This window comes from Ornithodoros turicata, chromosome 1 (assembly GCF_037126465.1).
Source record: "Ornithodoros turicata isolate Travis chromosome 1, ASM3712646v1, whole genome shotgun sequence".
In the NCBI taxonomy this organism is placed as follows: domain Eukaryota; kingdom Metazoa; phylum Arthropoda; class Arachnida; order Ixodida; family Argasidae; genus Ornithodoros; species Ornithodoros turicata.
In genome coordinates, this window is record NC_088201.1 from 153,501,598 (window position 1) to 153,528,105 (window position 26,508).

Consider the following 26,508-nt stretch of genomic DNA (forward strand, 5'->3'; position numbering starts at 1 on the left):
CGGTAGCCAAGCAGTTCCTGGTCTTTTTGTTAAAAATATGTAATGTATACGAAAAACACCCTTCAGCAGCACATCATTTTGCATTTGACTCATTGCATTGCTAGTCATCTATGTGAGTTGTCTGTGTTTTTGTCCATCGATTGTAATACGTACTGCAGACCACCCGATGCAGTCACCACAACATTGAGTTCCTGCATATATAGCATTGCGTATAGAATACTGCACATGCACATATGTTTGTATTAATATATAGTCGGGGTGGACCTTACATATATATATGCTACCTTGGAGGATTCTTGAGTTTCTGTACGTAGGCTGTACAATAGCCTGTGAAGTACAAGGTACCAAAAAGTTAACATTGTAAGGAGGTTAAAACACAAAATAAATATTATTTGCCGGTACACAGTTACAGTGGTTGTGATGTTCCTAGGAAGTGAGGTTCCTAGAATAACTAAATGGGCTCTCCAGATGTGCCCATCGAGCAGGCCAGTCGTATACTTCTACGAGCATCTTCTTTGTGTGTGTATGAGCACCCCTGGAGTGACAGCGGCCGTTTGAAAGAATGGACAGCACGACATTGTTTGAACGCCCCCACCCAGAGCTAAGTCAACTGTTGACGAACCAACGTCTAGCACGAAGATATAGTGCGGAGAAAACTCTCTTTCTAGCAATTTCCCTGTTTTCCCGTCTCTTCCCAAAGCAGGGAATAGCCGTGGCCTGCGGAGGCTAGCAGGGCACGTAAACTGAAGCGACAGATGGGAAGAGGGAAGGCGATGACGACTTCACACGAAACCGCCGATTCCAGGAAGCCGTTTCATTACTTGGCCGGCTTTTCCCTAAGCAAGGGATGTGAGTGGGAACGGTGACCGGAGAGTCCATAAAAGGGGAGCAGCTCCATAACCAGGGAGAAAGAGAAGTGAGGGCGGACGACCAAGACTCGAGACAGAACCGCCTGCAGGGGGAAGTCATCGCTCGGACGGGGAACCCGGAACAACTGGTGTCGCAGGGCCCGACAGGGACTTCAGACTGTGCAACCTCTCAACAAGCAGCTCGACAGCGTCCATCAACACTGTGCCGTCACAGATTGTGCCCCAAGGACAACGTCCAATTGTGGTGAGCCGACAGCCTGTGCTCTTGTGTTAGATTAAATTGTGTGCCCATTATTTACTGGTGTTGGCCTCGTTCCTTCCACAAACCACCCCAAAGGTACCCCTATCTCGTGTGCTATCGTTCCTACCGGGAGCGGTCATCACATTGGTGGCAGCAGTGGGATACCATTGCTTTGGGGCATTAACGGAGACCCTTACATAAGGACCCCTCCGTTAAAGTGCGTGGAACGAGAGTGGCAAATATCGGGATATCTGGTACGTTCAGCCGGTCACAATGTCCTTAGAGGTGTCATCCAAAGGTCCGACAATGGGTCCTAGCATTCTTGCTTTCAGCCATCTCATTCCTAACTTCTCGGGAGATGGATCGGGCGTTAGAGATTTTCTGAATATGTTAGAGCAGGTTGCAAAGATGGGAGTCTGGAGCGATGAGCAAATTATTTGCATGTGCAAGTGTAAGATGACCGAATCAGCTAGGGAATTCATATGGAATGATGAGAAAGCTAAAACGGCCAAAACGTTCGAAGAGCTCAAAACTGTCTTGATTGAACGGTTCGACACGGAACCTTACAGTGTGCGCCTCCAAAAGTTCATGTGTGCCGCACAGCAGGTTGGAGAGGACGTTCGATCATTCGCTACACGCATTCAGGTTTTAGGCCATGCAACACTTAGTAAAGGAAGTGGTGTCACAAATGACACAGCGAGCGTCGCGAATCTATTGCTGAAGGAACAGATGCGGACACAGTTCGTCAGCGGGTTGAGGGAACCAGTACGCCGATTCGTCCTTTCTCGAAATCCAAAAGATCTCAACGAGGCAGTCGATGTCGCGGCCCAAGAAGAGGCCAACGAAGTTCTCAGTAGTGGCGTAGCTCGCATTCGGGTAGTACAGGAGAGCACCAACAAGGACAAGGAGATCACAGACCTGAAGGAAAGACTAGCGACTTTAGAGAAACTGTTAGTCGCCCAACAACAAAGTTCCCAGACGTCCTCCCGTCCCTTCCGGCGTTCATATCCCAGGCGATGCTACAACTGTGGCGAGGCGGGTCAACTGATGCGGAATTGTACGCATAACTCGCGAAGTGTGCCCGTGGTTCAAAAAAACGAGTAGAATCCCCCTTGGCAAACTGTTGCAAGGGGGGAAATGAAGAAAACGTAGTTGTATGTGGTGGAAAGAGTAGTGCAAGGAAAACTAGCGGGTACCGAAGACGCAAACGACACCGCAAACAAATCGCAGTAGTCAGATATTCAGAGGAGACCAGCCCGATTGTTGAATGCACGGTACACGGATGTCGTCTCAGATTTGTTGTAGATACCGGGTCTCGAATAACGCTGATTAGCGAACGCACCTTGGAAAAACTGAAAGAAGAAAACGGGAGCGAATCAATTCCGGCGAGCAAATTTCGTCATAGTGGATTTATGGGGATATCAGGAGGGAGAGTGAACGTGAAGGGTTGTTAAACGCTAAACTTCACTCTAGGTAAGTCTACGTTCTCCCATCCGTGTTACGTCATTGGAGACAGCGCAGCGGTACCCGTAGATGGAATACTGGGACAGGATGTAGTAGCCGCCCAGAATATTGATGTGCTAACCACGAGAAAAGCTATCCGACTGGCAGACACTGAAATCTCTATAGTTAACTGGCAGAAGCCCTTTGACTTAATTGCACCACCATACGCCTCAAGTGAGAATTGTACTCCCTTGTCAGTTCGACTGTGTAGCATTAGCAAGATACCGCCAATGTCTAAAACCATTTGCTGGGCGAAAATTGCAAAAAATGTGCCAGAGGGAGAGTTGGGCGTTCTGGAGATGACGAACATGTACACTCACGGCGTACAGGGGACTGACGCTTTAGTTCAGGTTTCTAAAAACTCCCGCGTTCCAGTATGCCTTGCTAATTTCACCCTCGCCGAACTCTCGCTGCCCAGAAACAAAACAGTCGGGTTGTTTCATAGCGCTACCGAAGATACACAGTACAGCGACATCAACATTGTGCAGGGAGAGAGAGAGGTACTATCTGACGAGGTCATAGATTCGCAGTTTGAGATCTCGCACGTGACCGATGCCGAGCGCGCAACTCTTAGAGACGTCATACGCCGCCACGCGGAGGCATTTTCGCAAGATAATCTTGACCTGGGAAAGAGTGGCGTTATAAAGCATAGAATCAACACTGGAGATGCGTCACCGGTTTATCAACGCGCTTACCGAATTCCCTACTCTCAGAGGGAGGAGATGGCTCGACAGGTAAATGAGATGATGAAGAAGGGGATAATAGAACATTCAAAGTCTCCCTGGGGATCTCCTGCCCTGCTGGTTGAAAAGTCAGATGGCACGTTTAGGTTCGTGGTTGATTATAGAAAGCTAAATAGTGTAACTAAAGTCGATCCCTACCCACTACCAAACATCCAAGAAACATTAGACCAATTGGGTTCCGCTAAGTACTTCTCAGTTGTTGACATGGCATCAGGATTCTGGCAAATTGAAATGGATCCCAATGATAAAGAAAAGACATCTTTCAATATGCCAAACGGACACTATCAGTGGAATCGTATGCCCATGGGTTTGGTTAACAGTCCAGCCGTGTGGCAACGCACCGCAGATGTGGTTTTAGATGGACTAGCAGGTAAAACATGCCCCGTCTATATGGATGACATCATCATCTATAGTTCTACATTCGAAGATCACATTAGGAACATCGAGACCGTTCTAAAGAGGCTTAGTGGGGCAGGGCTAAAGTTGAAACCGAAAAAGTGTCAGTTCCTGATGTCCGAAGTCAAGTATTTAGGCCATATCGTGTCCGCTGAGGGTGTGCGACCTGATCCTGCGAAGGAAGAGGCCGTTAGAAATTTTCCCAGACCAACGAATGTGCGCGGTGTCAGGGAATTCTTAGGTCTGGTTGGGTACTATCGTAGACATATTGCAGACTTTGCGAAAACGGCAAAACCACTGACACTCCTGACTTCAAAATACACTAAGTTCCAATGGTCTGAGGATGCAGAAAGAGCATTTCAATGCCTGAAAGACACATTGGTAACAGCACCCCTTTTAAGGTATCCTGATTTCGCGAAACCTTTCTCATTATCCACAGACGCATCTCAATACGCCGTCGGAGCAGTGCTATCTCAAAAATACGGAAATCGCGAATACCCTGTTGCTTTTGCAAGCCGACAACTTAACAAGGCAGAACAGAACTATAGTGCAACAGAAAAAGAATGCCTAGCGGTAATATGGGCCGCCCGTCATTTTCGGTGTTACCTTTATGGCAGAAAATTCACGATTGTAACTGATTGTCGGCCACTTAAATGGTTAATGAACATTAGAGATCCAAATTGTCGACTGGCCAGATGGAACCTGCAGTTGCAAGAGTACGAGTTTGATATAGAGCATAAGGCTGGACGAGCACATACGAACGCCGACGCACTCAGTCGTTCTGCCTCGGCACAGATAAACATGATCACCGCGTACGTGCCAACTATTGACGGGGAGAAAATCAGGAAGGAGCAGCTCGATGACACGGAGATGGCAGGCATTATAAGCGAAATCAGGGAATCAGGCTCCGTCATGGGGTATATTTTGAATGAGGCCGGCTTACTATGTAGACTTACGCGACATTCGGGTCGCAGTCGACAGGCAGTGGAAACCGGACGGGTGGTGATTCCGAAAACACTCGTGCAGGATGTCTTGAGGGCCTTTCATGACGCTCCTTATTCGGGCCACTATGGGACAAAGAAAACCCGCCAGAGGATTGAAAAGCGGTACTTTTGGATAGGCATGAAAAAACAAATCGCCGAGTATTGTGCGCGTTGCAACTCTTGCCAACTTAGAAAAACCGCGAAGCATAAGAAGCGGGCACCTCTGCAGATATTCGACGAGGTGAGCCATCAGTTCGAAAGGACCGCAATGGATATTGTAGGGCCGTTACCGGTTACCACTGAGGGGAACAAGTATGTACTTGTCTTTGCGGATCACCTCAGCAAATATGCCGAAGCAATTCCCATTCAAGATCAGAAAGCAGAAACAGTTGCTAGAAGTTTCGTAGAAACAGTAGCATTAAAGCACGGTATTCCAGAGCAGCTTCTCACAGATCAAGGCTCGAATTTCACCTCCAAAGTCATGTCAGAGGTATGTAGGTTGTTGGGCATAAAAAAATTGCGAACTACACCGTATCACCCGGAAGCAAACGGAAGCGTAGAGCGGCTGAATCAGACCATCAAAGGACTACTGTCGCATTTTGTATAGCGAGATCAACGGGATTGGGACCAATGGATCCCGTACGTAATGTTTGCGTACAACTCGGCTACGCATGAGAGTACAAACGAGACTCCGTTCTATCTGCTATACGGGAGGGATCCCAACTTGCCACAGGAGGTTTTCGCATCGCCCCGGGTCGTGAACTATGGCACACTGGACGACTACAAAGCAGAACTGACACAGCGTTTGCAGGTAGCACATGATATCGCGAAGGAGACGCTAGCAAGGGCCGCGGACAATCGAAAGAAAATTCATGACGCAAAAGCCGAGGACCCAGAATTCAATATTGGAGAGCGAGTTTACCTTCAAGTAGGTCATGTTGAAAGGGGCACCTCACGTAAACTACAGCCTAAGTGGGAGGGCCCCTACCGGGTCATGGAGGTCGTAACACCCGTCGTCTATCGGCTGCAAAGGGCGGGAAGGAGACAATCATCATTTACGGTGCATGCAAATCGGCTAAAGAAGGCTCACGGAGATGGTCCCTATCCCGATGACGAACTGCAAATGATATCGAATACGGCCGCCAATTCCGAGCAAGGTGATAAAGCAGCTGATTCTACAGAAGCGTGTAAACTCCAAAATGCTGACACGTCAGAAACGTGTGATATACTCCCGTCAGGTGTGGCATGGCCGGATCACTTTGCGGCGCTAGAATTGTGTGAGCGTATCTCTCAAACCGAGCAAGTGACCACAGATGTAGATATGCCGCTCCCGACGCCCAGAATCACAGAATGTAGATATCCCCTCCGAAGTCGGGGTATACAAGTTGTAAATATTTAACGAATCCAAAATAGTTGGAATAATGTACATAGTTTCCCAAGTATCTAAGACTGTGCTGACCATGCCAGGTATCAGAAAGGGGCATGTAGTTGTGGACATCTGTGTACAGCTGTCCGGCACTTTTGTGAAAGACAGACTTTCAAATTACAAGACGCCAAGTGTGATGTAAAGACAAACAGACTGTATCGTTTGTCTTCAAAAAAAATAAGGGGCGAATGTGATGTTCCTAGGAAGTGAGGTTCCTAGAATAACTAAATGGGCTCTCCAGATGTGCCCATCGAGCAGGCCAGTCGTATACTTCTACGAGCATCTTCTTTGTGTGTGTATGAGCACCCCTGGAGTGACAGCGGCCGTTTGAAAGAATGGACAGCACGACATTGTTTGAACGCCCCCACCCAGAGCTAAGTCAACTGTTGACGAACCAACGTCTAGCACGAAGATATAGTGCGGAGAAAACTCTCTTTCTAGCAATTTCCCTGTTTTCCCGACTCTTCCCAAAGCAGGGAATAGCCGTGGCCTGCGGAGGCTAGCAGGGCACGTAAACTGAAGCGACAGATGGGAAGAGGGAAGGCGATGACGACTTCACACGAAACCGCCGATTCCAGGAAGCCGTTTCATTACTTGGCCGGCTTTTCCCTAAGCAAGGGATGTGAGTGGGAACGGTGACCGGAGAGTCCATAAAAGGGGAGCAGCTCCATAACCAGGGAGAAAGAGAAGTGAGGGCGGATGACCAAGACTCGAGACAGAACCGCCTGCAGGGGGAAGTCATCGCTCGGACGGGGAACCCGGAACAACTGGTGTCGCAGGGCCCGACAGGGACTTCAGACTGTGCAACCTCTCAACAAGCAGCTCGACAGCGTCCATCAACACTGTGCCGTCATAGATTGTGCCCCAAGGACAACGTCCAATTGTGGTGAGCCGACAGCCTGTGCTCTTGTGTTAGATTAAATTGTGTGCCCATTATTTACTGGTGTTGGCCTCGTTCCTTCCACAAACCACCCCAAAGGTACCCCTATCTCGTGTGCTATCGTTCCTACCGGGAGCGGTCATCACATGGTCTCTTCGCACTCTAGAAACACTAAATATCTCATGCACGAAATTTTTAAAAGCAAAATATGTACGATATTCGTAATCTCCCGTATATATCCAAATATCCGTGACAGACGTCACAGGGACTTCCACTGGATCTACAAACAGGGCAGAAATGCTAGTCGCTTTCCCATCAAGTACTCAAGTAACCAAACTTGAACTCCAGACAAAAGATCACAAAAGAGTATCACAAATGCACCCTAAAAAGAGCTAAAATGACAACAAAAAACGAAAACACACAGATAGCGCTATCTGTGTGTTTTCGTCTTCTTGCCGTCATTTTAGTGCTTTTGTGGTATGCAGTACCAACAGCCCCAGTCTGACTTTACCAAAAAGGATTTTTGTGCTGTTAAAGAGCATATTTGTTGAAGCAAATTTATTGTTGAGAGGCTTCAAATCTTGAAAAAGTATCAGCGCTTCTATGATTATGTAAAACGAATGGAATGCAAAGACACACACACATTATGACACTACAACCGGCAGCACAATGACTTTGTCAATTGTCATTTCAGTTCTCCGAGTGCAGGGTTATATGCTTGTTTTATATTGTTTCCTTCATTATTTGACTGACTTTACTTGAAGTACATTTGGAATTGGGTACTTTGTACTGTACTTGAAGTACTAATGATGCCAGGTACTTGGTACTTTATTTTAAGTATAATTTTGAGGTACTTTGCCCATCACTGGCACCGAGAACGCGTACAGTTCACATGGAGCGCTGCACGGACGCGCTCGGGGTAGCTACAGGAGCGCCGCGCCGCGGCGACCACTCGATAATCTTCAGAGGGGGAGCGCCGCATTTGCAACTACATCCTTCTAGAGCACTGTAGCAAAGGAGAGCAATACACAATAAACAATCCGGGTGGGCAATAAACAAAGGCCGGCTTGTGAAAGGGAATACCTTCTTAATTGTGTGTCATGGGAAGCAAACACTGTTCAGAATGGTGTCCTCCTCTGGAAAGGCCTTTAGGCTGCCCTTATGTCAGGGGCATTACCATGACAGGTTCCTGCTGAGCATTCCGTAGAAAATTTACCATCCACACATTTACATTATAGAATCCTTACTGTGGTACATTCCCTAGAAAAAATTCTATAAAACATCCACTATCTGAGTCCACAGCTCACTGAAATCTTACCATTTTGGTAGATAAAATTGCGTAGATGTAGCCGAGCTGGTGGAGGAACTCCATAGTGAAAAAGCATGAGCCGTTGCATTTGTGTGTCTCTGTGTTTTTGCCCGTGGTCAGTTTTTTTCACTGTCGAGGACCATCTATCTCAGCATGTGCTGTACAGACTGGAATATGGGTCAAGCTTTTCTTTTTAAATTCAACCTGTATACGGTGGCCTACAGTCTCTTACTAGAGCATGTTCCTGAGGAAATTCTATAAAGCCATTTATTTAACCTTACTATGGAAAAACCTTGGAATAACCCTGCACCTAATGTTGCCACTATTACCAACCTTTCCAGCTTCTGCGATTGCACAGTCACCATGACTACATAACTCATTCAAAGTAATTCATAATGTCAACCATCATCACACATCTCATGTTTTTGCATCTTACCGTATAAGTGGTTAAATTCGCGGGCTCAATAATTCGCGAATTTGTAAGGAGTGAGGATCAGGCAATTATTCGCGGCACTGTGGTGTGTTGACCCTGCACCAGGGGTCCTCCACCTTGAAAATCCAGGTGTCACAACTGGGTAACAACTAGGGGTGTGCGAATCAGAATATTTTAAGTCGAATCGAATATCGAATCGAATGGAGGGAAAAATTCCGAAGACCGAATCGAATATCGAATATTCGTGCAAAATTTACAATCTGTGACTTTTGCACTAAATGTTTCCATTTTGTAGCTCAGGGCTTTAGTGTAACTTTTTTTCTGGCATTAACTGTCACAAGAGAGACATGCAATTCTTCTGTTTGAGCCCCTACTCTTTAATTTTACATGAGAGTGATTCCTGCTTTTCAGGTGAGCCTACACTTACTGCAGTACTGGAGTGGTTACCTTCATTTCAAAATTTTATGTCAGGCAGTAGCATGTTATACAGATGTGGCTGTAATTGTTTCAGACAACCACAGGCCATTTGCGAAACAAATGAATTGGCATCCTGCCTCAGCTTTGTCATGAACACCATTTAGTTTCTTTGCACTGACCCTAAGAAGTTGCACTACTGAAATTTTGGACATTAAGGACATCTCTAAGACACCCTTCTTGTACGTGGGCTGTAGTCATTATTCGAGAGTCCTAACTTTTTAAAGGCAACCTCACAGACATCAAATCAAAGTCCCTCGCCGGCACCGCTAAACTGCATGTGGGAGGGGCCCCACCCCTTTCACAGACGATGTCTACAAACCAAACTTTGGATAACATTATCATAAACTAAACACCGTCCTGCCTGTGTTGGTCCTGCAGCAGGAGCAATTTCGTAAAGCGGGCTTCACCTGATGCACGGAAGCATCAGGTGAAGCCTACTTTCGGGTTGTGTCGTTCATATTCGTGGAATAGTCGAATATTCGAAAAATCGAATATTGGATATTCGATTCGCGAATCAAATAGTTCGAGCGTTTGATATTCGATTCGAATTCGAGAACTCGAATATTCGCACACCCCTAGTAACAACTCATTGCATTTGTCTTCCTTTTGAGCCCTTCTGATGACTGAGAGGGCTGAGACTGGGGGTCCTCACTCGGCTGGTATCGGGGGCATTTCCGAATTCCCCCGTCTCCCCTCATTCTTGTCACTGCATCGTGCAGGTATGATTGGCACACCATGCAGCGTAATAGCGTAAGAAACTGCGCACACAAGATGCCTCGGCGTCCTGGGTAAAATTTCTTACACACAGAGGACTCCCACTAAATGAAACTCGGTTAAACGGAAATTACGGATAAACGGAACAATAGGGCCACCTTTGGTTGGTTTCCTATATATGCAATGATAAAAATCATCAGATAATTGAAACAACCAGCTTTATGTACTTCGGGTAAACGGAACAAAGTGTGTGTGTGTGTGGGGGGGGGGGGGGGGGGGTACCGAGATGCTGCCGAACCTAGAAGACTACCATTCACGTCTGCTAATTTGATTGCCAAAGTCAGCGCTGTCGCCATAGCAGGCCATTGAAGTGCATGGAAGGGTGATGTGGATGATGCCACATGATAATAATATCGGAAACCTGGACGCAGGAAGAGGATGCGAAGTTTGCCCGACAGAACAGAAAGCTAAACCTCATTGTAGACGCTTGAGATGCGTATGAATTTTTTTCCAAGCATGTATATTTTGTAAACAAATCGAAAAATGCAAAGAGAACAGCTGTTAGTTCTCTTTTTTTTCCTTGCTACCTACAGTAGTGGAAGTTGATTATCTTGAAATAAAGTTTCATTTCATGAAATCTGCATACTTTGCTTAAATGAAACTTCCGATAAATGGAACAATATTTCCATTCCCTTGGAGTTCCGTTTAAGAGGAATCCACTGAATTCCGTTCGCGTAGTTTTTTGTCATTGGTTCGAATATTTCGCAAAACCTTAAATTTGCGAAGAAAAGAGCCCTCGCGAATTTAGCGCAGATTAGTTCCTCGCCAAAATTACTACTTATACAATATTTATGCTGTTCCTAGTTAGCTACTGTAGCTGTGTATTGTGTGTATTCTTAGGCCCTGTTATACCCCCACTCCACCAATGTGACGCCCTCTACAGAGATTCTTGGGTGTTAATAAATTGGACTGAATTCAATTGAATGTATTCTGTAATAATGTATTCTAAAACATACACCACCTGAGTACGTAGGTCACCAAAATCTTACCATGACTATCGCCTCCCGAAGTGGACTCGCTGCAGTGCTAGTGCTGGATGTGGCCCTGTTGTAGTAGGCATGCAGATTCACGAGGTTGCAATTTCACTCTCACGACCCGACCGCTGAGCTTTGGGGACAGGTGCGTTTCTTGGAGTTGTGAACCTGAAGGGCTGGAACTTGGTGACCATTGTTCCTGTCCCTGTAAGCTGCAAGCCGGTTCTGAAACAAAAAATATATATAAACAGCTGTTCTAAGAGTGATGCTCTTTAAGGAGTTTGAACACAATTTTGGTGCGAGCAGGCTTAATATGCCCACCGGACATTTTAAATCTGCTCACACCGCAGGGCAATGGGGCAGCCACTGAAACCATGTGCGGGAGAAGTTTCTCGTGTTTCATGCATGTTGGTACAGTGCTGGACAAAAGCGTACAGAACATGCTCCGGCGCGTTCCTTCCTCAGAGTGACACGCTGGCAGCAAGTGGGACCGTACGAACTTGCAAACAGGTCACTGGGTCATTCAGGCGCATGTCTGTAGGTCCTAAAAATTAGTGAGGATGTTTCACCCACGACCTACTAGATTATAACTAGAGCCTGAAGCTTTCGGGAAATATTTTTTTTCTAAATCCGGGAGGTAAAAATCGGGGGAATAAAAATGTGCTCTAAATTCATGTGAATTCAGGTAAAAAAAACTTCCAGTATATTAAATTTGGGGAGAAATCGGGCTCTATTACTCTAACGAACTGCACTGGTTTGCTACAAACAGTGATGTAATTTGTGTTTCTTGCTATACAAGCTAGTGTGCATTGCTACAGACGTTTCAGTGAGGGCAATTTGCTGGGTAAAAATCAGGTTTCACCCGAAAGAGGCAACCTTTAATTCGAGGTGCAAATTCGGGGAAGAATCGGGTTAAACCCTAAAACTTCAGGCTCTAATTATAACGACCATGTTGTAGGCATCCCTTCCCAGTGCCGCATTTTTGGAAGGTAGCGGTGGCGCTACTCACTGTCCCAGTTATTGCTTCCTCAACTTCTACAATACCTTGTACTTCAGCTTACCTTAGTATTTCTGTACAAGCGGCGGATATTCCACAGATGTTTCGTTCTGAAGTTGATTATAATCATCATTATACGCGTTTTCATAGGAGCTATTGCTGTCGTCTGCTACGGTAGTCATACATATTCTTCTGGACGTTCAGAATTCAAACTTCCATCGCCCAATCGTGGTGCAGATCTTGCGTGCCGATGAGTAGCGCCCCCTAGTGGATCATGCGGACGGGCTCCTCATAGGGGTTGCTGGCCATGGCCGTTATAATATAGTATGTCGTGGTTTCACCAAAAGTGATAAAAAATTCTAACAGGTGGCGTACTCGCCGGAGGATTGTGGGACTTTTGGCAATTAGCTTCCGGAAACTTTTGCCACCATTGAGGAAGGCTTTGCACAATTTTCAATTGCGGCAAATTAATTTTTTCAATTGAACTTTGAAAATTTGCAAGCAAACGGCACTTTTTTTTACAGAAATGTGGAGTCCTCCATGGACAACCGCAAGCCCAACAATAACTATGCACAGTATCGCAAAAGAAATGGTCTAAAATTACGCTTTAGCCCTGCCTGCTTGATTTTCGTAAAGAAGTGCGCACCAAATGTGCCTCTAGAGGGGGGACTGTCCCTGCCTTCATCTGTTTTGCCTTCCTTCTTGATAAGATAGTTATTTTGTTATCTTTGTGATAAGACGGTTGTCACCAGCACCAAGGTCAAAGCGGGGGAAAGAAAGGTAAAAGAGGCGGGGACACTTCCTCCTCTAGACGCACATATCGTGCACGCTTGTTTGTGAAAATCTAGGAGGCGGGGCTAAAGCGTAATTTTCACTGATTTTTTAAAATATTATCTGTTGCGATACTGCGCATAGGTTTTGTTGGGTCTGTGGTTACCCGTGGAGGATTTCATATTTCTGTAAAAAAAAGAAAGGTGAGGTTCGATTGGCAATTTTCAAAGTTCAACTGGAAAAAATAAATTTCCTGCAATTAAAAATTGTCCAAAGGCCTCCTAAATTCTAAAGCCTTCCTATTCCTGACCTCAATGCTTACCTCAAACGAAGGATTCCGCGATACTTCGCGGAAAACCCCGGGCCTTAATCATGCGTCAGTAAGACAAAAAAAAAAAAAAATAATAATGGCCACATGTTGGTATATTGTGTCAAACATGTTTAAATGCAGTAGTCTAAAGGGGTTGTACCACTTTAACGCTTTTATAGGTGTGGTTCATAACCTCATGCACACGTTGTACATATTGCACATATTGCTAGAGTAGAGGGGAAAAGAATTCACATTGATGAAAAATAATCGCATTTTACATTTATCCGCAATATGTTCCCATTTAACGGGGCCATCACTGCCAATAAATTTTTGACAAAACCCTTTTTAGAATGCTAATATATTTCTGCTGATACATTTTTAATGCTTCCCTCAAATCATTCATTTATATACTATTTTCCTTACTGTGGAGGTTACACAATTTCAGTGCATCACAAACAATATGGTGACCATGTGATGCTACATGACACAGTCACTTGGCCCTATAATGCCATGGTCGAATCTATATGGTGGTAGGTGCTATAGAGCTAGTATTGCTTTAATGTTTGTCGTTGAACTCGATGTAGTTTACTCGGATGATTAAGTCCATTCGTGTCAAAGCTTCTGAGCTTTCTTTGTGTTTGAGCTGCACGAGGTACTTCGGAGTGATGCCATCTATGCCGATTGTGTAGGTGGTGTTAAAAACCTTGATTATTATTCTGATCAGGTATGAGGTGTCTCGTACGTCAAATGGTTGCACTGTCGGAACGTGTTTTAGGTGGCACTTGAGGAATTTTTAGTCTTTCTGTTGGTGTTTTATTGTTTGAAACAATGGGCCCATCAGAGAAGGCAGCTGTGTAGAGCTTATCTGAATGTGCATTGTAAGTGCCGTGGAACCAATTGCAGTGTCCTGCGTCCTGTCCTGTCCTGTGTGGAGTGAGCATGTTTGTTGTGGTTGAGGACAAGGTTGGTCATGGTCTCAAAGCTTTAAAAAAGTAATAATAATAATGCAACAGAAACAAGACCAACAATGGAGGTAACTGAAAACTGAAACAGAACAAATAAGTAGGGGTGTGCAAATATTTGAGTTCTCGAATTCGAATCGAATATCAAACGCTCGAACTATTCGATTCGCGAATCGAATATCCAATATTCGATTTTTCGAATATTCCACGAATATGAACGACGCAACCCGAAAGTGGGCTTCACCTGATGCTTCCGTGCATGAGGTGAAGCCTGCTTTACGAAATTGCCCTTGCTGCAGGACCAACACAGGCGGGACGGTGTTTAGTTTAAGATAACGTTATCCAAAGTTAGTTCCGCAGACATCGCCTGTGGAAGAGGTGGCACATGCAGTTTAGCGGTGCTGACGAGGGACTTTGATTTGATGTCCGTGAGGTTGCCTGTGGCGAAGACGAGGACAGCTGATGCTGTCAGCTCGAGCAATAAAGCATGAGCTCAGTTCCTCGCTGATGCTTCACCAAGCCGGACAGGCTCTCTGTCTCCTCAGGCTGTACCCATGCCAGACGCCACCGCCTCGACGGTCGCCCGCACCTTTGTTTCCACCTGGGTCGCAAGGTTTGTTGTCCCTTCTCAGATCACCACCGATAGAGGCAAGCAATTCTAATCTTGACTATTCACATCACTGACGCAGCTCCTCGGTACCAACCGTTGTCGCATGACTGCATATCACCCATGTGCCAACGGTATAGTCGAGGGCTTCCACCGTCACCTGAAGGCGGCCACTTCTCCCACATCACACCCACTCCTACGCGAGCACACCAGTCCGGCAAGCCTTTTGTCTCTCCGCAACTCACCTCCGCCACTCACGTTTTCCTCCGGACCGATGCTTTGAGGAAATCGCTGCAACCTCCCTATTCCGGCCCCTTTCCCGTCCTGGAGCGGCACCCGAAACCGAAATATTTCGTCATACACTGCCACAGCCGCCCCGAAACGGTCTCCATCGCCGCCTGAAACCGGCTTTCATCGACGCCGAAGACACCCCAGCGGTCCCGACCACCAGCACCGCCGGCCGTCCCAGCATCCGCCGCAAGACCCCCAAGAGAGTCTCTTGGAGTGACGAAGTTACTTTCGTTGGGGGGGGGGGCTACTGTGGCGAAGACGAGGACAGCTGATGCTGTCCGCTCGAGCAATAAAGCATGAGCTCAGTTCCTCACTGATGCTTCACCAAGCTGGACAGGCTCTCTGTCTCTAAAGGCCTTTAAAAAGTTAGGAATAATGAATAATGACTACAGCCCAGGAACAAGAAGGGTGTCCTAAAGATGTCCTTTACATCTAGAATTTCAGTAGTGCAATTTTCTAGGGCGAGTGCAAAGAAGCTACAGGGTGTTCATGGCAAAGCTGAGGCAAGATGCCAATTCGTTTGTTTCACAAATCGCCTGCGGTTGTTCAGTCTGAAACAATTACAGCCCCATTCGCATAACATGCTACTGCCTGACATAAAATTTTGAAATGAAGGTAACCACTCCAGTACTCCAGTAAGTGCGGGCTCACCTGAAAAGCAGGAAGCAGTCTCATGTAAAATTAAAGAGTAGGGGCTTTTAGCAGAAGAATTGCACGTCTCTCTTGTGACAGTTAATGCCAGAAAAATTACACTAAATCCATGGGCTACAAAATGGAAACTTTTAGTGCGAAAGTCGCAGATTGTAAATTTTGCAGGAATATTCGATATTCGATTCGACTTAAAATATTCGGATTCGCACACCCCTACAAATAAGGTCCAGTAACGAAGGCGGTAACGAAAACAAATAAGATTCCGTTACCTTTTCCCAATACGGACCCAGCAGGGGTATGCATGATAGTGGTGGGGCATGCACAATACAGTCTGATGTAGTATATCATTATTTCCAAGCTATCTGTGGGCTTCAACAATCAACCCGTCTTGTCATTTTTCGTTTTGCCATAGAAACCAGTCCCGATAATTCTCCTGTGAAGGCTTCACATATTCAGACTTCAGTGTATTAATGGAAATGTGCAGAAATGTTGCAGCATTTAACCATACCCAAGGCAAATTCCATCAAGCTAGATAGTCTAGTCATGCGACTAGATAGAACTTACTCTTTTCTGTAGCTGAAGCCTTGTCTTTCTCAATTTACTTCAGCATCGGGCCTCCCAGTCCATTTTGTTCCATGTGGTGCTGTTCTAGGTGTTACTGATAGCTTTTCTTCATGGATAACCCTGAAATGCAGAGATATCATGTCACAAAGGATATATTAAAACAAAAAACTTTGAAAAGTGGAAAAAACACACACACACAAAACAAAACAAAAAACCCTGTGGAACAGGTGTATGAAAATCAGAAAAGAATGAGGATGGAATGGACATGTTACCATCTTTTTACGAATAGCATAGAGTGCACCTTTTTTTCTTAAAAAAAAAAAGAAAGAAAGAAAAAAGGAAAGATCGATCCTGATAATTCTCCAGCCGGAACCCTCCTCATGCAATATCGGGGTGCTCACAGGGCCTCGAAAACCTTGAAAAGCCTTCGACATCAAAGTTCATAATGCCTTGGAAACCCTTGAATTTAGAACCACCCTTGAAAACCCTGGAACCCAAATTTCACGCTTCAGATTTGCAATGTCCAAACCACGACATACTAGATTATAAAGACCATGTCACAATCGGCAACCCCTACGGGGAGGCCGTCCGCGCGATCCGCTAGGGGCGCTACTCATCGGCCTGTGAGATCTACATCACGATTGGACAATGGAAATTTGAATTTTGAACGCACAGAAGTGGACATACGATTACCGTAGCAGACGACAAAAACAGCACCTATGAAAATGCGTAGAGTGATGACGATAATCAACTTTAGAAAGAAGCATCTCCCGTGGGACATCTACCGCTTGTAGAAAAATACTAAGGTAAGCTGGAGTACAAAGTATCGTAAAAATTGAGGAAGCAGTAACTGGGCCTATGAGTAGCACCACCGTTAGCCTCCAATACGGCACTGGGAAGGGGTACCCAGGACATCGTCGCTATAATCTACAGGTTTTCCCGTTGATTTTAATCCAAGCACCATCGAAATTAATCCACATGCCATGCAAACTTTATGGGGCATGGATTAATTTAGCTGGCACTTGGATTAAAATCGCCAGGAAAACCTGTGGTAGGTCGTGGTCCGAACTTGTCAGAAGGGATCAGATGCCGCCTCTTCACTTTGAAGAAGGCATTATTTGAGGACTCCTCGTGAGACATGTGATCTATGTGGGCTATGTGGGACTGCAGCGGTGCAAATCTCTCCTATTCTTGCCGGAGACCTTTTATCTTTTACACAGTACAACGGTCCAAAACAGCTATTCCCTTGGTACTTTGTCACTTGTTCGAGGCATGCAGATTATTTTTCGTTACCTTCGCCCTCCTTCGATCCCCAGGTGCCAGAGGGAGTGAAAAATAAAGGTGGTGGAACAAACTATATGTGACGCCCCCAACAGGTATTAAAGTGCCACTACGGACTAAATCTCCTGTTTCAGAATCCTTCCAAAGTTATGTTACTGAAATCTTCTTGTCTCACTTCATATTATGGCAAAATATTTTGGCTCTACGTGACTCAAAAGTTAGGGAAAATTAATACATATTGATTTTTGAGAACTGTGACGTCATGTTAGGCTCCGACGGAGCGCCTGGCTATCATCTGGCAACGTTGCTGCCCTTCAAGTCTTCCGGAGGGCTCACTTTTTGCACTCCGTCAGCTGAGCACCACGTGACATATCATATGGGCGCTCCAACCTTCGAGAAGACACAAAGGAGGGAGAAGACATCTCTCCCATTTTCCAGTCTTTCGATCCGAGTGATGTGACTTCTCCACCAGATCTTCAAAAACTCACAGAAATGCACTGCATTCATCAACAGGATTGAAATTTCGTGTATAGAATCCTTGAGGCACCTTCTTTTCGTGGACTAAATAAAATGAACGCTGTTTCCCCCCCCCCCCCCTCCCCCGAGTCCCGGAGTGGCACTTTTAACCTACAGATCAATAATCCCTCCTTAATGTTCACCGTGGGTGTGACCTTCTTGTCATTGTTAAAGACGAATGGAACAATCCAGGGCTTTTCCCATCTTCTACATGGCACGATTCTCACAATTTCTTGGAGTTTAGACAGTGAAGGAATGTTGGTCCCAAATCCTGAGTGACGTGTAACGCTGCAAAGCGTTACTCGGTAAATATGTAATGACATTACGTTACTCATCACTCCTCTCCAAAATGTAATGCGTTGCCATAACTCATCACTCCAATGTAACGCGTTACTACAGTCGACCCGCGTTTATCCGGACTTCGTTTATCCGGATCCTGCGCTATCCGGACAAAAAAGCATGGGGACGGATTTCTCCCCATGTATTTCGCCCTCGTTTATCCGGACTTCAGCTTCCGGACTCAGACGAGAATTCCAAGGAACAGAAGTGACTAATGCCCAACAATCGGCTTCAGTTATCCGGTCACTGTCCAGGAAAGACACTTGGCCCACACCTAGTCAAGTGAGGTCGAGGACCCTGGTCGTCGCCTCCTTTTTACGGACACAAAAAGGGTGTTGCTAGGAGGAATTTTCTCCCTTTCCGAGTTTGCACGTTACACAAAAGTAATCCACTGAGCAGTTTGGTCATTTCAGACTAAGAAGGTCCGCAAGGAGGACCCCTGCGCTGAAATCACAGATGACGCCATCGTCAGTGTCGTCGCTTCCGGTAGTGTTCAAGAAGAACCTAATGATGAAAGCGGGGATGCACCAGCTGTGACGGTAGAAAATGCGCAGGCATTCTTAGTTAATGCCATTAAGTTAATGCCATTTGCAAAGGTTTGCAAGAACTGGATGCGTGTATTAGAATGAAGCAGATGACAATGGATAGCTTTTTGTGTAATGGTCAATAAAGATGTCCTTTTAGGATCACTCTGGATTATCGTGTTTCACTTATCCGGTTCCCCCGCTATCCGGACATTTTCACAGGAAACGAGGCCGTCCGGATAAACGCGGGTCGACTGTAGTAACGCACTATTTGTAATGCGTTACTCCCAACCTCTGACAGTGAGGGATTACAAACAATCAGTGCTCTAGCGACACCTGGGGGGCATTATTGTTTCTACATGGGTACTTTGATAGGAATAGAATATGTATTGAGTGAAGTAATTGCAGTGTGCACCTCCCTCTAATGCCATCAAAGTCAAAAGCTGTACTTGTGGACGCTCATCTCAACTAGCAGCGATGCAAGCTTTTAGTTCACATTTTGATCAATCTAACTGTTGATGTATCACCTTGAAGCTGAGTAACATGTGTAGTGCACCTACTAGCTAATTTAACACTAGTGTCAGATGTGCTTTCTGTCACGAGTCTGTTCTGATATCCTATTTCCTACATACATTGAAGTTGCATCGTTCAGAGATACATTGATATAAAAAAATGTGCTCCTCACATCTACATCTTCGTGTGTCCCGTGTGTATTCCTTTTGGTGTTGAATTATGCCTCACCAATTCACCCAGTTTTCAGTTGTTGCTGGCGGCACTCATGTTGTCTAGACTGTTACGTTGCTTATGAACCTCTGGTATGAAAAAAATTGTGCTTTTAAGCATTTTGTAGGCTAATTTGTAATGTATGACCAATTTAAATGGACATGGCCTGAAGCTATTCATGAGTAACTTACTTACGTTTGATGAATGACTTTACGTAACTCTGCTACATTTCAGTATTTCTTCTAAATCGTAGCATTGTGTTAACTAATTTTGTTGGAACTGCGAATTGACACACAGACTTTCATTTGAGAGCAAGTTGTTTTTGCATTTTAGTGCCCTTTAATGACACTTTTTGAGGAACTTCTTCAGTTCTGCTAGTGAAGACTGCTTGTAAAGAAAATCTGGAGCTACTTGAGTCGCAAACCAGAAGGTTGAAAGCTTCATTAATCTCTCATTCAAGGCCAGCTTCAACCGAAAATGGAATTTCTGTAGAAAAACTGAGTCAAAACTGGTTTCTGTGTGCTGGGACCTATCATTGTCATATCATGTCGAATTCGATTAAACTCCCCATTCATCATGCCCCCTCGCTCATTCATGTCGAACAAAAGCCGAACTTTGTGTAATTTTTGCAGTGAAATACTCGTCACGCACGTATAGCTGTTGTTTTTCACTTACCGCGCAGTACAGTAGACTTGGCAGAATAATGGGATGTAATCCTCTAATCCCTACAGAGACCACTTAGTTTTCACGACAGAAGATGAACACAAAGGAGATATGTTTTCACCTGAAATAGGAACAAAACGTATGAAATTAGACAAGAAACACAAGGATGTCAGCACGTAATACAAACTGTTAAAAAGTCACTGATTTTCCGAGCGCTTGATTCAGGTTCGCTTAATCTCTTTTGAAACAGGGCAAGTATCTTGAATCCACCAGAGAAGATCCAGACCAGTGATGGGCAGTACTTGAAATATTAAGTATTCAAGTAGTACTTTAAGTACATTTCTGTGTACTTGTACTTAACTTTAAGTACATTTTAAATCGTGTACTTTGTACTGTACCTCAAGTACTTTTTTCCGAGTACTTTCTCATCAAGTACTCAAGTACTCCACCTTGGACTGCAGACAAAAAATCACAAAAGAGTATAAAAAAATGCACCCTACTAAAAGCGCTAAAATGACAGCAAGACGAAAACACACAGATAGGGCTATCTCTGAGTTCTCGTCTTCTTGTCGTCATTTTAGTGCTTTTAGTGGGATGCAGAACCAAGAGTCCCAGTCTGACATTTTACCAAAAATGATTTTTGTGCTTTTAAAGAGCATATTTCTTGAAGCAAATCTATTGTTGAGAGGCTTGAAATGTTGAAAAAGTATCAACGCTTCTATGATTATGTAAAACGAATAGAACCAGCAGCACAATGACTTGGTCCATTGTCATTTCAGTTCTCCCAGTGGAGGGTTCTGTGCTTTTTTATATTGTTTCCTTCACTGGCAATTAATTATCATTTTATATCACATTATATGTGTGACTGCGTTACATAATGAACACTCTGAAGGACACACATGCTTTCATTTTTACATTTTACGTTTTTTAATTGGTCATTACCGCAGATCACAGTCGTATACAAATGAAGGCTTACATTGTGCTTCATCCTTTTTTACTTTCTTCATATTCTTTTTTTAAACATGTTGTATTTCAAAAAGCATCAAGGAATGCCCAGAAATATATAATATAAGAAGATTAGTACCGGAACACCACACTAGGCGGGTGATCTTGGATCAGTCAGGACATAATACTATTTTGCATAATCACAGCACAGCTGACTGATTACCTCTCTACACGTTACTGCAAGTTATGACATCTGATGAAGTTCATATTCACGGGTTAGCACTTAACCTAGGACTTTATGGCTTCAGAGCATTTGTCAAGAGTACTCGCTAAAGTGACAAAAAGGCAAGACACAGATACTAAACAGTGAAATGCAAAGTGATACAAATTAAATTGGCAATGTACTTGATGAGTACTTGAAGTACTTTGCCTAGTACTTTGTACTTTACTTGAAGTACATTTGGAATTGGTACTTTGTACTGTACTTGAAGTACTAATGACGCCAGGTACTTGCTACTTTAAGTATAATTTTGAGGTACTTTGCCCATCACTGATCCAGACAAATAGTCAATACAACACTATACGTCCGACATCAACAGAACGATGAAAGTCACTGAAAAGGTTAGCAGGCTGTAGGACTCGAACCCACATCTTCTGGATTACCGGTCCAGGGATCTACCAATTGAGCTAAGCTAACACAGAACAGCTAACAGAACATTAGTTCTCTCATGACCAACAGAACGTTCGGGCGGACTCCGTCCCATCAAATGCGCTTGGATTGGCCACCGGCTTGGCCACGAGCTTCGTGTATTGACTATGATTGTCCACTGTAGCCGCTGGGACGGCAGGTGTGTATTCCAGTTTCGGATTGTGGTTGGACTCCAAACCAATTGGACCCGTTCCAAAACAAGTTGGTGTTCCCATTGTACACCCAATTGGTGTTCCAATTGGTCGACCAGTCGTGCTTTTGCCACCCATTTGCAAAAGTTCCATGGAGCAGCGCGCGCCCTGGGAGGGCACCCTGGGAAATGCTGTGCAAAACTACAGCGGCGGTGTATACACCAGTACGACGACGACGACGATCGGAGACGATAGCAAATCGCTGTCGTTTTGCACAGCATTTCCCGGCACGCCCTGCCAGGGCGCGCGCTGCTCCCTGGAACTTTTTCAGATGCGATGCGGATCGGATGCCGCTCCTTGCACCACGCAGGTGGAGCTAGCGTCGAATGTCACCGTCACCTCGCTACCCTCGCTACTAACCTCGCTGTGCAAAATGTTGGGTAGTAGGTAGTAGTAGTAGTAGGATGGGTGCATACCCTCGCCTTCGCTACACGATTTGACTGCCGAAAACATTTACAGGAGAACTGCAAGGTAATATTTACCTTGAGAACTGTACGACGACCAGAAGCCCGTTAACGTCTACTTTCTTGACGGGACGGCGCGGACCTGGTTCGAGAACAGGGAGGCCTCTTTTACGTCCTGGAGGGTAGTTAAAGAAAAGCTCCACGAAGCGTTCAGTTTTGAGCAACGAACGGAACTCGCTGAACAACTATTCCAGAATCGCGAATACACCTATAACAAACGAAAGCGTCACCGGCTTCGCGAAGATGTCCTGCGGCTTTTCGAACGAGCTGACCCGAATGCCTCCGAAGAAAAGAAGGTCCAGCGGCTCATGAGAGGTGTGAAAGAGGAGATTTTTCACGCCCTATCCCATAACCCACCCACGACGACGGAAGCTTTCCTGACCGAAGCAGTCAGGATTGAGAGGGAGAGGGCTTTACCCAGACTGCCCGCGAAAAGTGAGCTGTCAGATATTTGGAAACTTTATCAACCAATCCCGGAGCGCGCATCCTCCTTTGGCCAATGGGCATCCATCATGATGCCTGACGATCACGGAGTAAGATGTAATACCACGTGACTGTGACGTGTTTTATTTTTCTACTGCCGCAAATGCGGGGAGCTGTGGAGGCCTGGCTTTACGCTTTACTCTCTCGGTCCACCGTCGGACAGCGACGTCAGACCCGCCACGCGCACAAGGAACTCGCAAGACAGACGTATGGCGAACGTCAGACTTGACGCCGCTTTGCTACCACTGTAAAGAATACTCCGGCTGGGAGCTCAGAAGCTTTTATACACAGCGGCGAACATTGTAGAAAGCGCGCGTCGGTGAAGAAGAGGAAGTAGAGAAGCTTCTCCAAGGCCCTCGATCAGTCCACGAGATTGATGCGAGCGAAGGAACAGATACTTCTGGAAGCATCGCTCTCTAATCAGCGCGGCGTGTCGTGGATCTCAGCCCGTCGTTCGACGCCTCCGCGCCCGCTGCCGCTGTTCCATGTGGTCGCTTCAAAGATGATACGTGGGAATACTTCAATTCAAGTTGTCAATTCTCTGAGCTTTTGAAGTTTCGACTAGTATTTCAAATGAAGTCCCTGACCACAACAAAATACGAGTTGGTACGTGCTTCTACGTGATGATACAGATAAACTAATAAAACATGATCTCTATGAAAACATGTGATTTATTGAACTGAATAATACAGTCATTTATTGAATTCAGACAAACAGAATACAAGTATGTTTCTTCTCACTGTTTACAAGAACCCCCCTTTTTTTTCTGTAGTAGGGATACTTCATACTGCCTCATTTTTTTACACTGGTTGGTTTTTGTTAAAGGGACGGTCGCACTCGGAAGCCTGACACCTGCAGCATTCCTTTCCGATGTCATAAAGCAGCCGACAGGGCAGCATATGTTGATGCATATGTTGCTCGCAAACCCTGAGTACTGGAAGCACTGAATATGTTTTATTTCCTAGCCAAAATGTCTGTAAAACTGCTTAGGGCAACATCATTCTGGTGGAAAAGAATCCCAAAATTGCCAAGCAATATTGATGTGTACCTGACTGAATTCCTACCCCCGGTCACAACCTACTGCTGCCCAGATTTTGCCGACATGCTGCCGAGACAAGGGCAGTCTGCAATGAACACTGAGAGCAATGGCCATTGGACATGTGCGTAGCACCACCGGGAGCGTAAAGTGTAAACCGGTCAGAGAGAATATTGGATCTAATGCCCTTTGAAGAGCACATTCAATGACCATCAGATTCAATGATAATTGAAAGCTGTCTGTGCGACAGGAACAAGGCAAGCGAGAGGAATTACGGAGATGAGTCCTGCTGGGGCCCCCACCGATGTCGTTTCGGTAGCATAGCCAAAGTATTTCTTGTGTATATGATTATGTCGGCCTTACGTCGGGCCTTAGGTCGTGCAGGTCCTCGAGGAAGCCTGGGCCCTGAGGCTCCATTCACGGCTGACTGCCCTCTCTTGCCTGCCCTGGACAGGAAAGAAACGGGTAACATTTCCTCGACTTGAGGAACACATAAGACGATGATGATAAGTCTTGTGTCATCCACATCGTCTTGTGTGTTTCTGAAACTCGAGAAAAATGTTGCCTCTTTCAACAGTACACCAGCTCGCTTGCACCATTCTACCATGGGCGTACCAAGAGTGGGGCAAGGGGTGCCATGGCCCTTCCCTGGAGCTTCAAGTTCGCTTGTGAAAATTGCGCAGTCTTTATTCATAGGTTGCCATGATTCTCCCCAGATGTCATAATAATATGAACGTCAGGTGGCCCACACAGTGAGGGGGTTGCACGCTTAGCCCCCCCCCTGGAAGCACTTTGCCTGCCCTTGGAAAAAATCCTGGGAACGCCATTGCATTCTACAGGGTTAGTGTAGCAGACGTTACACTTTTCGATCACATCGTAAAGGTAAATAGAAGATGGGGGTTTAGTCCACCCCAAACTCTGCAAACTGATAGCTTTTATCTGAAGCTTTGTTGGAATTTTTGCGAGCACTATGGTCCTTCAGAAAGAAAGAAAAAAAAGCAAAAGCTGAATCTCACCCTATGCACTTTCTATGGCCCACCACACTTGGAAGCCGCCATATTTCCTGTCTGTGCTTCACTTTCATTTCACCACGCAATATATTCACATATGCGATAATGGAAACACACCTTCAGAATCAGGAAACATCACTTACAGTGAAACATACTTGAGTAAGGATTGGAACTGGATTGGTAATAACAGGCACCAAGGAGGGAAGAAAAGGGGGTTGGAAGGTTTGGATTTTTCATACTGAGGGGAAACCAATCCAAACAATTGCAAAAAAAAAAAAAGAAATGCTGTGAGCATCAATGTTGTCCAACTTCAAAACCTTAGTATGGTCCATTTTCGCAGTGCAAGTCGTATATAGCGCAACCAGGCACAAAAAATTATGGAACAGTGACATATACAAATACCTGGAATGTGGCATTATCGAACTTGAGCAAGCCCAATGACCCAAGAACATAATACTCACGGGATATTTGAACTGCCATTTCAACTGCGTAGAATTGGACGGGAAGGAAACAGCGAAGGGCCTTCAGGCTCTCGCAGAAAGGCACAACCTAGCTAATACTTAAACTCTAACCACTCTAAACTAAACTAAACTAAACTAAACTAAACTAAACTAAAGTGAACATGGACATCCATGACAAAGTTCTGTGCTAATGATTCTTAATTATTAATTAATTAATGATGCCAATCTCATAACATCTGCCAGAAGGGCCATCCAGGTAGAGGGAAAAACAGAACAATATTGGAAAACCCACAATGAGGAAGCCCTAGAGAAACCCTCTGATGTGCTACAGCATGCTCTCCTAGCTACAACGGGCGATACGTATAAACAATTCACATCCCTACTGGCAAACACTGCGACAGCGACAGTGAAGATGACGTCATGCAAATGCACAATAAAAAAGAAAAAGAAACAGAAACCACGGTTTGATACTTAACCGAAAGACGCAGCTCTAGAAAGACAGGAACTCAACACACAGCACCGGAATACAATAACGGAGGAGCAGGACTATGCAGCAGCGGAGGATCTTTGCAACCAGCGGGTTAAGGCAACGCCACTTAGATACCGAAGACCTGCTTAATGCCTCCTCTCCCTCCTTTGCTACCTGGACACGTATAGTCAGAACTTGATCACTACAGCGATTCGCTGTTCTGCAAACTCAAGAACTCTCAAATGATTGCAGCTAACTTCGAAAATTTGAATCTATCGACTAAAAATGAAACAGGCCTTCCAGAAAATAAGTATTGAGAAATACAATTGAGACAGTATTGCGAAATACAGAACTGTTTTGCGCTTTATTTTGTTTTTCCGTTTAGTACGTGGGGACGTTCATTACTCGCAGACGACAGTGGCTGCCCATGCGGCTGACGGTGGCTCGTCTCCATAGCTACGACTGCTGAAAGCGCGTTTGCGATTGGCTACGGCCGCTCAAAACACGATCCCCATTGGCTGACTCTTAGTTGT

General features: G+C 45.3%; 1 protein-coding gene across 4 annotated transcripts in view; it reads right to left on the minus strand.

Moving 5' to 3' along the window:
• The window catches only part of LOC135378676 (zinc finger protein 664-like), a 44,100-nt gene that overhangs the window by 11,510 nt on the left and 6,082 nt on the right, over positions 1 to 26,508 (minus strand). The window contains exons 1-4 of one of the 4 annotated variants that reach the window (XM_064611753.1): positions 22,535 to 22,606; positions 20,220 to 20,328; positions 16,162 to 16,281; positions 11,024 to 11,233 (exon numbers count right to left, since the gene is read on the minus strand). The gene's annotated coding sequence lies outside the window, so the exon portion shown is untranslated. Of the gene's footprint in view, positions 1 to 8,124; positions 8,882 to 11,023; positions 11,234 to 16,161; positions 16,282 to 20,219; positions 20,329 to 21,801; positions 22,131 to 22,534; positions 22,607 to 26,508 lie in introns of those variants that run through there. The other 3 variants (XM_064611751.1, XM_064611754.1, XM_064611755.1) reach the window with 3 other exon arrangements.